The sequence below is a fragment of the Eleutherodactylus coqui genome, chromosome 6 (genome assembly GCF_035609145.1).
Source record: "Eleutherodactylus coqui strain aEleCoq1 chromosome 6, aEleCoq1.hap1, whole genome shotgun sequence".
NCBI lineage: Eukaryota > Metazoa > Chordata > Amphibia > Anura > Eleutherodactylidae > Eleutherodactylus > Eleutherodactylus coqui.
Window position 1 is genome coordinate 111,182,425 of NC_089842.1, and position 18,689 is coordinate 111,201,113.

Consider the following 18,689-nt stretch of genomic DNA (forward strand, 5'->3'; position numbering starts at 1 on the left):
GTAAAAATTCCATTATGATGTCATAATGCAAAATTCCATTATGATGTCATAATGAAAAAATTCCATTATGATGTCATAATGCAAAATTCCATTATGATGTCATAATGCAACATTCCATTACGATGTCATAATGTAAAATTCCATTATGATGTCATAATGCAACATTCCATTATGATGTCATAATGTAAAAATTCCATTATGATGTCATAATGCAACATTCCATTATGATGTCATAATGTAAAAATTTCATTATGATGTCATAATGCAAAATTCCATTATGATGTCATAATGTAAAAGTTCTATTATGATGTCATAATGCAAAATGCCATTATGATGTCATAATGTAAAAATTCTAAAATGATGTCATAATGCAAAATGCCATTATGATGTCATAATGTAAAAATTGAATTATGATGTCATAATGCAAAATTTCATTATGATGTCATAATGTAACATTCCATTATGATGTCATAATGCAACATTCCATTATGATGTCATAATGTAAAAATTCCATTATGATGTCATAATGCAAAATTCCATTATGATGTCATAATGTAAAAATTCCATTATGATGTCATAATGCAAAATTCCATTATGATGTCATAATGTAAAAATTCCATTATGATGTCTTAATGCAAAATTCCATTATGATGTCATAATGCAAAATTTCATTATGATGTCATAATGTAACATTCCATTATGATGTCATAATGCAACATTCCATTATGATGTCATAATGTAAAAATTCCATTATGATGTCATAATGCAAAATTCCATTATGATGTCATAATGTAAAAATTCCATTATGATGTCTTAATGCAAAATTCCATTATGATGTCATAATGTAAAAATTCTATTATGATGTCATAATGCAAAATTCCATTATGATGTCATAATGTAAAAATTCCATTATGATGTCATAATGCAACATTCCATTATGATGTCATAATGCAAAAATTTCATTATAATGTCATAATGCAAAATTCCATTATGATGTCATAATGTAAAAGTTCTATTATGATGTCATAATGCAAAATGCCATTATGATGTCATAATGTAAAAATTCTATTATGATGTCATAATGCAAAATGCCATTATGATGTCATAATGTAAAAATTGAATTATGATGTCATAATGCAAAATTTCATTATGATGTCATAATGTAACATTCCATTATGATGTCATAATGCAACATTCCATTATGATGTCATAATGTAAAAATTCCATTATGATGTCATAATCCAAATTCCATTATGATGTCATAATGTAAAAATTCCATTATGATGTCATAATGCAAAATTCCATTATGATGTCATAATGTAAAAATTCCATTATGATGTCTTAATGCAAAATTCCATTATGATGTCATAATGTAAAAATTCAATTATGATGTCATAATGCAAAATGCCATTATGATGTCATAATGTAAAAATTGAATTATGATGTCATAATGCAAAATTCCATTATGATGTCATAATGTAACATTCCATTATGATGTCATAATGTAAAAATTCCATTATGATGTCATAATGCAAAATTCCATTATGATGTCATAATGTAAAAATTGAATTATGATGTCATAATGCAAAATGCCATTATGATGTCATAATGTAAAAATTGAATTATGATGTCAATGCAAAATTCCATTATGATGTCATAATGTAACATTCCATTATGATGTCATAATGCAAAATTCCATTATGATGTCATAATGTAACATTCCATTATGATGTCATAATGCAAAATTCCATTATGATGTCATAATGTAAAAATTCTATTATGATGTCATAATGCAACATTCCGTTATGATGTCATAATGCAACATTCCGTTATGATGTCATAATGCAAAATTTCATTATGATGTCATAATGTAAAACTTCCATTATGATGTCATAATGCAAAATTCCATTATGATGTCATAATGTAAAAATTCCATTATGATGTCATAATGCAAAATCCCATTATGATGTCATAATGTAACATTCCATTATGATGTCATAATGCAACATTCCATTATGATGTCATAATGCAACATTCCATTATGATGTCATAATGTAAAAATTCCATTATGATGTCATAATGCAACATTCCATTATGATGTCATAATGTAAAAATTCCATTATGATGTCATAATGCAACATTCCATTATGATGTCATAATGTAAAAATTTCATTATGATGTCATAATGCAAAATTCCATTATGATGTCATAATGTAAAAGTTCTATTATGATGTCATAATGCAAAATGCCATTATGATGTCATAATGTAAAAATTGAATTATGATATCATAATGCAAAATTTCATTATGATGTCATAATGTAAAAGTTCTATTATGATGTCATAATGCAACATTCCATTATGATGTCATAATGTAAAAATTCCATTATGATGTCATAATGCAACATTCCATTATGATGTCATAATGTAAAAATTCCATTATGATGTCATAATGCAAAATTCCATTATGATGTCATAATGTAAAAATTCCATTATGATGTCATAATGCAAAATGCCATTATGATGTAAATAATGCAAAATTGCATTATGATGTCATAATGTAAAAATTCCATTATGATGTCATAATGCAAAATGCCATTATGATGTCATAATGTAAAATTCCATTATGGTGTCATAATGTAACATTCCATTATGATGTCATAATGCAACATTCCATTATGATGTCATAATGTAAAAATTCCATTATGATGTCATAATGCAACATTCCATTATGATGTCATAATGTAAAAATTCCATTATGATGTCATAATGCAAAATTCCATTATGATGTCATAATGTAAAAATTCCATTATGATGTCATAATGCAAAATGCCATTATGATGTAAATAATGCAAAATTGCATTATGATGTCATAATGTAAAAATTCCATTATGATGTCATAATGCAAAATGCCATTATGATGTCATAATGTAAAATTCCATTATGGTGTCATAATGTAACATTCCATTATGATGTCATAATTCAAAATTCCATTATGATGTCATAATGTAACATTCCATTATGATGTCATAATGCAACATTCCATTATGATGTCATAATGCAACATTCCATTATGATGTCATAATGCAAAATTCCATTATGATGTCATAATGCAAAATTCCATTATGATGTCATAATGCAACATTCCATTATGATGTCATAATGTAAAAATTTCATTATGATGTCATAATGCAAAATTCCATTATGATGTCATAATGTAAAAATTCTATTATGATGTCATAATGCAAAATGCCATTATGATGTCATAATGCAAAATTCCATTATGATGTCATAATGTAAAAATTCCATTATGATGTCATAATGCAAAATTCCATTATGATGTCATAATGAAAAAATTCCATTATGATGTCATAATGCAAAATTCCATTATGATGTCATAATGCAACATTCCATTACGATGTCATAATGTAAAATTCCATTATGATGTCATAATGCAACAATCCATTATGATGTCATAATGTAAAAATTTCATTATGATGTCATAATGCAAAATTCCATTATGATGTCATAATGTAAAAGTTCTATTATGATGTCATAATGCAAAATGCCATTATGATGTCATAATGTAAAAATTCTATTATGATGTCATAATGCAAAATGCCATTATGATGTCATAATGTAAAAATTGAATTATGATGTCATAATGCAAAATTTCATTATGATGTCATAATGTAACATTCCATTATGATGTCATAATGCAACATTCCATTATGACGTCATAATGTAAAAATTCCATTATGATGTCATAATGCAAAATTCCATTATGATGTCATAATGTAAAAATTCCATTATGATGTCATAATGCAAAATTCCATTATGATGTCATAATGTAAAAATTCCATTATGATGTCTTAATGCAAAATTCCATTATGATGTCATAATGCAAAATTTCATTATGATGTCATAATGTAACATTCCATTATGATGTCATAATGCAACATTCCATTATGATGTCATAATGTAAAAATTCCATTATGATGTCATAATGCAAAATTCCATTATGATGTCATAATGTAAAAATTCCATTATGATGTCTTAATGCAAAATTCCATTATGATGTCTTAATGTAAAAATTCTATTATGATGTCATAATGCAAAATTCCATTATGATGTCATAATGTAAAAATTCCATTATGATGTCTTAATGCAAAATTCCATTATGATGTCATAATGTAAAAATTCTATTATGATGTCATAATGCAAAATTCCATTATGATGTCATAATGCAACATTCCATTATGATGTCATAATGCAAAATTCCATAATGATGTCATAATGCAACATTCCATTATGATGTCATAATGTAAAAATTCCATTATGATGTCATAATGCAAAATTCCATTATGATGTCATAATGTAAAAATTCCATTATGATGTCTTAATGCAAAATTCCATTATGATGTCATAATGTAAAAATTCTATTATGATGTCATAATGCAAAATTCCATTATGATGTCATAATGTAAAAATTCCATTATGATGTCTTAATGCAAAATTCCATTATGATGTCATAATGTAAAAATTCTATTATGATGTCATAATGCAAAATTCCATTATGATGTCATAATGTAAAAATTCCATTATGATGTCATAATGCAACATTCCATTATGATGTCATAATGCAACATTCCATTATGATGTCATAATGCAAAATTCCATAATGATGTCATAATGCAAAATTCCATTATGATGTCATAATGTAAAAATTCCATTATGATGTCATAATGCAACATTCCGTTATGATGTCATAATGCAACATTCCGTTATGATGTCATAATGCAAAATTCCATTATGATGTCATAATGTAAAAATTCCATTATGATGTCATAATGCAAAATTCCATTATGATGTCATAATGTAAAAATTCTATTATGACGTCATAATGCAAAATTCCATTATGATGTCATAATGTAAAAAGTCAACTATTATGTCATAATGAAAAATGCCATTGAGATGTCATAATGTAAAAATTCAATTATGATGTCATAATGCAAAATTCCATTATGATGTCATAATGTAACATTCCATTATGATGGCCTAATGCAAAATTCCATTATGATGTCATAATGCAAAATTCCATTATGATGTCATAATGCAACATTCCATTATGATGTCATAATGCAAAATTCCATTATGATGTCATAATGTAAAAATTCCATTATGATGTCATAATGCAAAATTCCATTATGATGTCATAATGTAAAAATTCCATTATGATGTCATAATGCAAAATTCCATTATGATGTCATAATGTAAAATTCCATTATGATGTCATAATGCAACATTCCATTATGATGTCATAATGTAAAATTCCATTATGATGTCATAATGCAACATTCCATTATGATGTCATAATGTAAAATTCCATTATGATGTCATAATGCAAAATTCCATTATGATGTCATAATGTAAAAATTCCATTATGATGTCATAATGCAAAATTCCATTATGATGTCATAATGTAAAATTCCATTATGATGTCATAATGCAACATTCCATTATGATGTCATAATGTAAAATTCCATTATGATGTCATAATGCAAAATGCCATTATGATGTCATAATGTAAAAATTGAATTATGATGTCATAATGCAAAATTTCATTATGATGTCATAATGTAACATTCCATTATGATGTCATAATGCAACATTCCATTATGATGTCATAATGTAAAAATTCCATTATGATGTCATAATGCAAAATTCCATAATGATGTCATAATGTAAAAATTCCATTATGATGTCATAATGCAAAATGCCATTATGATGTAAATAAAGCAAAATTCCATTATGATGTCATAATGTAAAAATTCCATTATGATGTCATAATGCAAAATGCCATTATGATGTCATAATGTAAAATTCCATTATGGTGTCATAATATAACATTCCATTATGATGTCATAATTCAAAATTCCATTATGATGTCATAATGTAACATTCCATTATGATCTCATAATGCAACATTCCATTATGATGTCATAATGCAACATTCCATTATGATGTCATAATGCAACATTCCGTTATGATGTCATAATGCAAAATTCCATAATGATGTCATAATGCAACATTCCATTATGATGTCATAATGTAAAAATTCCATTATGATGTCATAATGCAAAATTCCATTATGATGTCATAATGTAAAAATTCCATTATGATGTCTTAATGCAAAATTCCATTATGATGTCATAATGTAAAAATTCTATTATGATGTCATAATGCAAAATTCCATTATGATGTCATAATGTAAAAATTCCATTATGATGTCTCAATGCAAAATTCCATTATGATGTCATAATGTAAAAATTCTATTATGATGTCATAATGCAAAATTCCATTATGATGTCATAATGTAAAAATTCCATTATGATGTCATAATGCAACATTCCATTATGATGTCATAATGCAACATTCCATTATGATGTCATAATGCAAAATTCCATAATGATGTCATAATGCAAAATTCCATTATGATGTCATAATGTAAAAATTCCATTATGATGTCATAATGCAACATTCCGTTATGATGTCATAATGCAACATTCCATTATGATGTCATAATGCAAAATTCCATAATGATGTCATAATGCAAAATTCCATTATGATGTCATAATGTAAAAATTCCATTATGATGTCATAATGCAAAATTCCATTATGATGTCATAATGTAAAAATTCTATTATGACGTCATAATGCAAAATTCCATTATGATGTCATAATGTAAAAAGTCAATTATGATGTCATAATGAAAAATGCCATTGAGATGTCATAATGTAAAAATTCAATTATGATGTCATAATGTAAAAATTCCATTATGATGTCATAATCCAAATTCCATTATGATGTCATAATGTAAAAATTCCATTATGATGTCATAATGCAAAATTCCATTATGATGTCATAATGTAAAAATTCCATTATGATGTCTTAATGCAAAATTCCATTATGATGTCATAATGTAAAAATTCAATTATGATGTCATAATGCAAAATGCCATTATGATGTCATAATGTAAAAATTGAATTATGATGTCATAATGCAAAATTCCATTATGATGTCATAATGTAACATTCCATTATGATGTCATAATGTAAATATTCCATTATGATGTCATAATGCAAAATTCCATTATGATGTCATAATGTAAAAATTGAATTATGATGTCATAATGCAAAATGCCATTATGATGTCATAATGTAAAAATTGAATTATGATGTCAATGCAAAATTCCATTATGATGTCATAATGTAACATTCCATTATGATGTCATAATGCAAAATTCCATTATGATGTCATAATGTAACATTCCATTATGATGTCATAATGCAAAATTCCATTATGATGTCATAATGTACAAAATTCTATTATGATGTCATAATGCAACATTCCGTTATGATGTCATAATGCAACATTCCGTTATGATGTCATAATGCAAAATTTCATTATGATGTCATAATGTAAAACTTCCATTATGATGTCATAATGCAAAATTCCATTATGATGTCATAATGTAAAAATTCCATTATGATGTCATAATGCAAAATCCCATTATGATGTCATAATGTAACATTCCATTATGATGTCATAATGCAACATTCCATTATGATGTCATAATGCAACATTCCATTATGATGTCATAATGTAAAAATTCCATAATGATGTCATAATGCAACATTCCATTATGATGTCATAATGTAAAAATTCCATTATGATGTCATAATGCAAAATTCCATTATGATGTCATAATGTAAAAGTTCTATTATGATGTCATAATGCAAAATGCCATTATGATGTCATAATGTAAAAATTGAATTATGATGTCATAATGCAAAATTTCATTATGATGTCATAATGTAACATTCCATTATGATGTCATAATGCAACATTCCATTATGATGTCATAATGTAAAAATTCCATTATGATGTCATAATGCAAAATTCCATTATGATGTCATAATGTAAAAATTCCATTATGATGTCATAATGCAAAATGCCATTATGATGTAAATAATGCAAAATTGCATTATGATGTCATAATGTAAAAATTCCATTATGATGTCATAATGCAAAATGCCATTATGATGTCATAATGTAAAATTCCATTATGGTGTCATAATGTAACATTCCATTATGATGTCATAATTCAAAATTCCATTATGATGTCATAATGTAACATTCCATTATGATGTCATAATGCAACATTCCATTATGATGTCATAATGCAACATTCCATTATGATGTCATAATGCAAAATTCCATTATGATGTCATAATGCAAAATTCCATTATGATGTCATAATGCAACATTCCATTATGATGTCATAATGTAAAAATTTCATTATGATGTCATAATGCAAAATTCCATTATGATGTCATAATGTAAAAATTCTATTATGATGTCATAATGCAAAATGCCATTATGATGTCATAATGCAAAATTCCATTATGATGTCATAATGTAAAAATTCCATTATGATGTCATAATGCAAAATTCCATTATGATGTCATAATGAAAAAATTCCATTATGATGTCATAATGCAAAATTCCATTATGATGTCATAATGCAACATTCCATTACGATGTCATAATGTAAAATTCCATTATGATGTCATAATGCAACATTCCATTATGATGTCATAATGTAAAAATTCCATTATGATGTCATAATGCAACATTCCATTATGATGTCATAATGTAAAAATTTCATTATGATGTCATAATGCAAAATTCCATTATGATGTCATAATGTAAAAGTTCTATTATGATGTCATAATGCAAAATGCCATTATGATGTCATAATGTAAAAATTCTATTATGATGTCATAATGCAAAATTTCATTATGATGTCATAATGTAACATTCCATTATGATGTCATAATGCAACATTCCATTATGATGTCATAATGTAAAAATTCCATTATGATGTCATAATGCAAAATTCCATTATGATGTCATAATGTAAAAATTCCATTATGATGTCATAATGCAAAATTCCATTATGATGTCATAATGTAAAAATTCCATTATGATGTCTTAATGCAAAATTCCATTATGATGTCATAATGCAAAATTTCATTATGATGTCATAATGTAACATTCCATTATGATGTCATAATGCAACATTCCATTATGATGTCATAATGTAAAAATTCCATTATGATGTCATAATGCAAAATTCCATTATGATGTCATAATGTAAAAATTCCATTATGATGTCTTAATGCAAAATTCCATTATGATGTCATAATGTAAAAATTCTATTATGATGTCATAATGCAAAATTCCATTATGATGTCATAATGTAAAAATTCCATTATGATGTCTTAATGCAAAATTCCATTATGATGTCATAATGTAAAAATTCTATTATGATGTCATAATGCAAAATTCCATTATGATGTCATAATGCAACATTCCATTATGATGTCATAATGCAAAATTCCATAATGATGTCATAATGCAACATTCCATTATGATGTCATAATGTAAAAATTCCATTATGATGTCATAATGCAAAATTCCATTATGATGTCATAATGTAAAAATTCCATTATGATGTCTTAATGCAAAATTCCATTATGATGTCATAATGTAAAAATTCTATTATGATGTCATAATGCAAAATTCCATTATGATGTCATAATGTAAAAATTCCATTATGATGTCTTAATGCAAAATTCCATTATGATGTCATAATGTAAAAATTCTATTATGATGTCATAATGCAAAATTCCATTATGATGTCATAATGTAAAAATTCCATTATGATGTCATAATGCAACATTCCATTATGATGTCATAATGCAACATTCCATTATGATGTCATAATGCAAAATTCCATAATGATGTCATAATGCAAAATTCCATTATGATGTCATAATGTAAAAATTCCATTATGATGTCATAATGCAACATTCCGTTATGATGTCATAATGCAACATTCCGTTATGATGTCATAATGCAAAATTCCATTATGATGTCATAATGTAAAAATTCCATTATGATGTCATAATGCAAAATTCCATTATGATGTCATAATGTAAAAATTCTATTATGACGTCATAATGCAAAATTCCATTATGATGTCATAATGTAAAAAGTCAATTATTATGTCATAATGAAAAATGCCATTGAGATGTCATAATGTAAAAATTCAATTATGATGTCATAATGCAAAATTCCATTATGATGTCATAATGTAACATTCCATTATGATGGCCTAATGCAAAATTCCATTATGATGTCATAATGCAAAATTCCATTATGATGTCATAATGCAACATTCCATTATGATGTCATAATGCAAAATTCCATTATGATGTCATAATGTAAAAATTCCATTATGATGTCATAATGCAAAATTCCATTATGATGTCATAATGTAAAAATTCCATTATGATGTCATAATGCAAAATTCCATTATGATGTCATAATGTAAAATTCCATTATGATGTCATAATGCAACATTCCATTATGATGTCATAATGTAAAATTCCATTATGATGTCATAATGCAACATTCCATTATGATGTCATAATGTAAAATTCCATTATGATGTCATAATGCAAAATTCCATTATGATGTCATAATGTAAAAATTCCATTATGATGTCATAATGCAAAATTCCATTATGATGTCATAATGTAAAATTCCATTATGATGTCATAATGCAACATTCCATTATGATGTCATAATGTAAAATTCCATTATGATGTCATAATGCAAAATGCCATTATGATGTCATAATGTAAAAATTGAATTATGATGTCATAATGCAAAATTTCATTATGATGTCATAATGTAACATTCCATTATGATGTCATAATGCAACATTCCATTATGATGTCATAATGTAAAAATTCCATTATGATGTCATAATGCAAAATTCCATAATGATGTCATAATGTAAAAATTCCATTATGATGTCATAATGCAAAATGCCATTATGATGTAAATAAAGCAAAATTCCATTATGATGTCATAATGTAAAAATTCCATTATGATGTCATAATGCAAAATGCCATTATGATGTCATAATGTAAAATTCCATTATGGTGTCATAATATAACATTCCATTATGATGTCATAATTCAAAATTCCATTATGATGTCATAATGTAACATTCCATTATGATGTCATAATGCAACATTCCATTATGATGTCATAATGCAACATTCCATTATGATGTCATAATGCAACATTCCGTTATGATGTCATAATGCAAAATTCCATAATGATGTCATAATGCAACATTCCATTATGATGTCATAATGTAAAAATTCCATTATGATGTCATAATGCAAAATTCCATTATGATGTCATAATGTAAAAATTCCATTATGATGTCTTAATGCAAAATTCCATTATGATGTCATAATGCAAAATTTCATTATGATGTCATAATGTAACATTCCATTATGATGTCATAATGCAACATTCCATTATGATGTCATAATGTAAAAATTCCATTATGATGTCATAATGCAAAATTCCATTATGATGTCATAATGTAAAAATTCCATTATGATGTCTTAATGCAAAATTCCATTATGATGTCATAATGTAAAAATTCTATTATGATGTCATAATGCAAAATTCCATTATGATGTCATAATGTAAAAATTCCATTATGATGTCTTAATGCAAAATTCCATTATGATGTCATAATGTAAAAATTCTATTATGATGTCATAATGCAAAATTCCATTATGATGTCATAATGCAACATTCCATTATGATGTCATAATGCAAAATTCCATAATGATGTCATAATGCAACATTCCATTATGATGTCATAATGTAAAAATTCCATTATGATGTCATAATGCAAAATTCCATTATGATGTCATAATGTAAAAATTCCATTATGATGTCTTAATGCAAAATTCCATTATGATGTCATAATGTAAAAATTCTATTATGATGTCATAATGCAAAATTCCATTATGATGTCATAATGTAAAAATTCCATTATGATGTCTTAATGCAAAATTCCATTATGATGTCATAATGTAAAAATTCTATTATGATGTCATAATGCAAAATTCCATTATGATGTCATAATGTAAAAATTCCATTATGATGTCATAATGCAACATTCCATTATGATGTCATAATGCAACATTCCATTATGATGTCATAATGCAAAATTCCATAATGATGTCATAATGCAAAATTCCATTATGATGTCATAATGTAAAAATTCCATTATGATGTCATAATGTAAAAATTCCATTATGATGTCATAATGCAACATTCCGTTATGATGTCATAATGCAACATTCCGTTATGATGTCATAATGCAAAATTCCATTATGATGTCATAATGTAAAAATTCCATTATGATGTCATAATGCAAAATTCCATTATGATGTCATAATGTAAAAATTCTATTATGACGTCATAATGCAAAATTCCATTATGATGTCATAATGTAAAAAGTCAATTATTATGTCATAATGAAAAATGCCATTGAGATGTCATAATGTAAAAATTCAATTATGATGTCATAATGCAAAATTCCATTATGATGTCATAATGTAACATTCCATTATGATGGCCTAATGCAAAATTCCATTATGATGTCATAATGCAAAATTCCATTATGATGTCATAATGCAACATTCCATTATGATGTCATAATGCAAAATTCCATTATGATGTCATAATGTAAAAATTCCATTATGATGTCATAATGCAAAATTCCATTATGATGTCATAATGTAAAAATTCCATTATGATGTCATAATGCAAAATTCCATTATGATGTCATAATGTAAAATTCCATTATGATGTCATAATGCAACATTCCATTATGATGTCATAATGTAAAATTCCATTATGATGTCATAATGCAACATTCCATTATGATGTCATAATGTAAAATTCCATTATGATGTCATAATGCAAAATTCCATTATGATGTCATAATGTAAAAATTCCATTATGATGTCATAATGCAAAATTCCATTATGATGTCATAATGTAAAATTCCATTATGATGTCATAATGCAACATTCCATTATGATGTCATAATGTAAAATTCCATTATGATGTCATAATGCAAAATGCCATTATGATGTCATAATGTAAAAATTGAATTATGATGTCATAATGCAAAATTTCATTATGATGTCATAATGTAACATTCCATTATGATGTCATAATGCAACATTCCATTATGATGTCATAATGTAAAAATTCCATTATGATGTCATAATGCAAAATTCCATAATGATGTCATAATGTAAAAATTCCATTATGATGTCATAATGCAAAATGCCATTATGATGTAAATAAAGCAAAATTCCATTATGATGTCATAATGTAAAAATTCCATTATGATGTCATAATGCAAAATGCCATTATGATGTCATAATGTAAAATTCCATTATGGTGTCATAATATAACATTCCATTATGATGTCATAATTCAAAATTCCATTATGATGTCATAATGTAACATTCCATTATGATGTCATAATGCAACATTCCATTATGATGTCATAATGCAACATTCCATTATGATGTCATAATGCAACATTCCGTTATGATGTCATAATGCAAAATTCCATAATGATGTCATAATGCAACATTCCATTATGATGTCATAATGTAAAAATTCCATTATGATGTCATAATGCAAAATTCCATTATGATGTCATAATGTAAAAATTCCATTATGATGTCTTAATGCAAAATTCCATTATGATGTCTTAATGTAAAAATTCCATTATGATGTCATAATGCAAAATTCCATTATGATGTCATAATGTAAAAATTCTATTATGACGTCATAATGCAAAATTCCATTATGATGTCATAATGTAAAAAGTCAATTATGATGTCATAATGAAAAATGCCATTGAGATGTCATAATGTAAAAATTCAATTATGATGTCATAATGCAAAATTCCATTATGATGTCATAATGTAACATTCCATTATGATGGCCTAATGCAAAATTCCATTATGATGTCATAATGCAAAATTCCATTATGATGTCATAATGCAACATTCCATTATGATGTCATAATGCAAAATTCCATTATGATGTCATAATGTAAAAATTCCATTATGATGTCATAATGCAAAATTCCATTATGATGTCATAATGTAAAAATTCCATTATGATGTCATAATGTAAAAATTCCATTATGATGTCATAATGCAAAATTCCATTATGATGTCATAATGTAAAATTCCATTATGATGTCATAATGCAACATTCCATTATGATGTCATAATGTAAAATTCCATTTTGATGTCCTAATGCAACATTCCATTATGATGTCATAATGTAAAAATTTCATTATGATGTCATAATGCTAAATTCCATTATGATGTCATAATGTAAAAGTTATATTATGATGTCATAATGCAAAATGCCATTATGATGTCATAATGTAAAAATTCCATTATGATGTCATAATGCAAAATGCCATTATGATGTCATAATGTAAAAATTGAATTATGATGTCATAATGCAAAATTCCATAATGATGTCATAATGCAAAATTCCATTATGATGTCATAATGTAAAAATTCCATTATGATGTCATAATGCAAAATGCCATTATGATGTAAATAATGCAAAATTCCATTATGATGTCATAATGTAAAAATTCCATTATGATGTCATAATGCAAAATGCCATTATGATGTCATAATGTAAAATTCCATTATGGTGTCATAATGTAACATTCCATTATGATGTCATAATTCAAAATTCCATTATGATGTCATAATGTAACATTCCAATATGATGTCATAATGCAACATTCCATTATGATGTCATAATGCAACATTCCATTATGATGTCATAATGCAACATTCCATTATGATGTCATAATGTAAAAATTTCATTATGATGTCATAATGCAAAATTCCATTATGATGTCATAATGTAAAAATTCTATTATGATGTCATAATGCAAAATGCCATTATGATGTCATAATGTAAAAATTCCATTATGATGTCATAATGCAAAATTCCATTATGATGTCATAATGTAAAAATTTCATTATGATGTCATAATGCAAAATTCCATTATGATGTCATAATGTAAAAATTCTATTATGATGTCATAATGCAAAATGCCATTATGATGTCATAATGTAAAAATTCCATTATGATGTCATAATGCAACATTCCATTATGATGTCATAATGCAACATTCCATTACGATGTCATAATGTAAAATTCCATTATGATGTCATAATGCAACATTCCATTATGATGTCATAATGTAAAAATTCCATTATGATGTCATAATGCAACATTCCATTATGATGTCATAATGTAAAAATTTCATTATGATGTCATAATGCAAAATTCCATTATGATGTCATAATGTAAAAGTTCTATTATGATGTCATAATGCAAAATGCCATTATGATGTCATAATGTAAAAATTCTATTATGATGTCATAATGCAAAATGCCATTATGATGTCATAATGTAAAAATTGAATTATGATGTCATAATGCAAAATTTCATTATGATGTCATAATGTAACATTCCATTATGATGTCATAATGCAACATTCCATTATGATGTCATAATGTAAAAATTCCATTATGATGTCATAATGCAAAATTCCATTATGATGTCATAATGTAAAAATTCCATTATGATGTCATAATGCAAAATTCCATTATGATGTCATAATGTAAAAATTCCATTATGATGTCTTAATGCAAAATTCCATTATGATGTCATAATGCAAAATTTCATTATGATGTCATAATGTAACATTCCATTATGATGTCATAATGCAACATTCCATTATGATGTCATAATGTAAAAATTCCATTATGATGTCATAATGCAAAATTCCATTATGATGTCATAATGTAAAAATTCCATTATGATGTCTTAATGCAAAATTCCATTATGATGTCATAATGTAAAAATTCTATTATGATGTCATAATGCAAAATTCCATTATGATGTCATAATGTAAAAATTCCATTATGATGTCTTAATGCAAAATTCCATTATGATGTCATAATGTAAAAATTCTATTACAATGTCATAATGCAAAATTCCATTATGATGTCATAATGCAACATTCCATTATGATGTCATAATGCAAAATTCCATAATGATGTCATAATGCAACATTCCATTATGATGTCATAATGTAAAAATTCCATTATGATGTCATAATGCAAAATTCCATTATGATGTCATAATGTAAAAATTCCATTATGATGTCTTAATGCAAAATTCCATTATGATGTCATAATGTAAAAATTCTATTATGATGTCATAATGCAAAATTCCATTATGATGTCATAATGTAAAAATTCCATTATGATGTCTTAATGCAAAATTCCATTATGATGTCATAATGTAAAAATTCTATTATGATGTCATAATGCAAAATTCCATTATGATGTCATAATGTAAAAATTCCATTATGATGTCATAATGCAACATTCCATTATGATGTCATAATGCAACATTCCATTATGATGTCATAATGCAAAATTCCATAATGATGTCATAATGCAAAATTCCATTATGATGTCATAATGTAAAAATTCCATTATGATGTCATAATGCAACATTCCGTTATGATGTCATAATGCAACATTCCGTTATGATGTCATAATGCAAAATTCCATTATGATGTCATAATGTAAAAATTCCATTATGATGTCATAATGCAAAATTCCATTATGATGTCATAATGTAAAAATTCTATTATGACGTCATAATGCAAAATTCCATTATGATGTCATAATGTAAAAAGTCAATTATTATGTCATAATGAAAAATGCCATTGAGATGTCATAATGTAAAAATTCAATTATGATGTCATAATGCAAAATTCCATTATGATGTCATAATGTAACATTCCATTATGATGGCCTAATGCAAAATTCCATTATGATGTCATAATGCAAAATTCCATTATGATGTCATAATGCAACATTCCATTATGATGTCATAATGCAAAATTCCATTATGATGTCATAATGTAAAAATTCCATTATGATGTCATAATGCAAAATTCCATTATGATGTCATAATGTAAAAATTCCATTATGATGTCATAATGCAAAATTCCATTATGATGTCATAATGTAAAATTCCATTATGATGTCATAATGCAACATTCCATTATGATGTCATAATGTAAAATTCCATTATGATGTCATAATGCAACATTCCATTATGATGTCATAATGTAAAATTCCATTATGATGTCATAATGCAAAATTCCATTATGATGTCATAATGTAAAAATTCCATTATGATGTCATAATGCAAAATTCCATTATGATGTCATAATGTAAAATTCCATTATGATGTCATAATGCAACATTCCATTATGATGTCATAATGTAAAATTCCATTATGATGTCATAATGCAAAATGCCATTATGATGTCATAATGTAAAAATTGAATTATGATGTCATAATGCAAAATTTCATTATGATGTCATAATGTAACATTCCATTATGATGTCATAATGCAACATTCCATTATGATGTCATAATGTAAAAATTCCATTATGATGTCATAATGCAAAATTCCATAATGATGTCATAATGTAAAAATTCCATTATGATGTCATAATGCAAAATGCCATTATGATGTAAATAAAGCAAAATTCCATTATGATGTCATAATGTAAAAATTCCATTATGATGTCATAATGCAAAATGCCATTATGATGTCATAATGTAAAATTCCATTATGGTGTCATAATATAACATTCCATTATGATGTCATAATTCAAAATTCCATTATGATGTCATAATGTAACATTCCATTATGATGTCATAATGCAACATTCCGTTATGATGTCATAATGCAAAATTCCATAATGATGTCATAATGCAACATTCCATTATGATGTCATAATGTAAAAATTCCATTATGATGTCATAATGCAAAATTCCATTATGATGTCATAATGTAAAAATTCCATTATGATGTCTTAATGCAAAATTCCATTATGATGTCATAATGTAAAAATTCTATTATGATGTCATAATGCAAAATTCCATTATGATGTCATAATGTAAAAATTCCATTATGATGTCATAATGCAAAATTCCATTATGTTGTCATAATGAAAAAATTCCATTATGATGTCATAATGCAAAATTCCATTATGATGTCATAATGCAACATTCCATTACGATGTCATAATGTAAAATTCCATTATGATGTCATAATGCAACATTCCATTATGATGTCATAATGTAAAAATTCCATTATGATGTCATAATGCAACGTTCCATTATGATGTCATAATGTAAAAATTTCATTATGATGTCATAATGCAAAATTCCATTATGATGTCATAATGTAAAAGTTCTATTATGATGTCATAATGCAAAATGTCATTATGATGTCATAATGTAAAAATTCTATTATGATGTCATAATGCAAAATGCCATTATGATGTCATAATGTAAAAATTGAATTATGATGTCATAATGCAAAATTTCATTATGATGTCATAATGTAACATTCCATTATGATGTCATAATGCAACATTCCATTATGATGTCATAATGTAAAAATTCCATTATGATGTCATAATGCAAAATTCCATTATGATGTCATAATGTAAAAATTCCATTATGATGTCATAATGCAAAATTCCATTATGATGTCATAATGTAAAAATTCCATTATGATGTC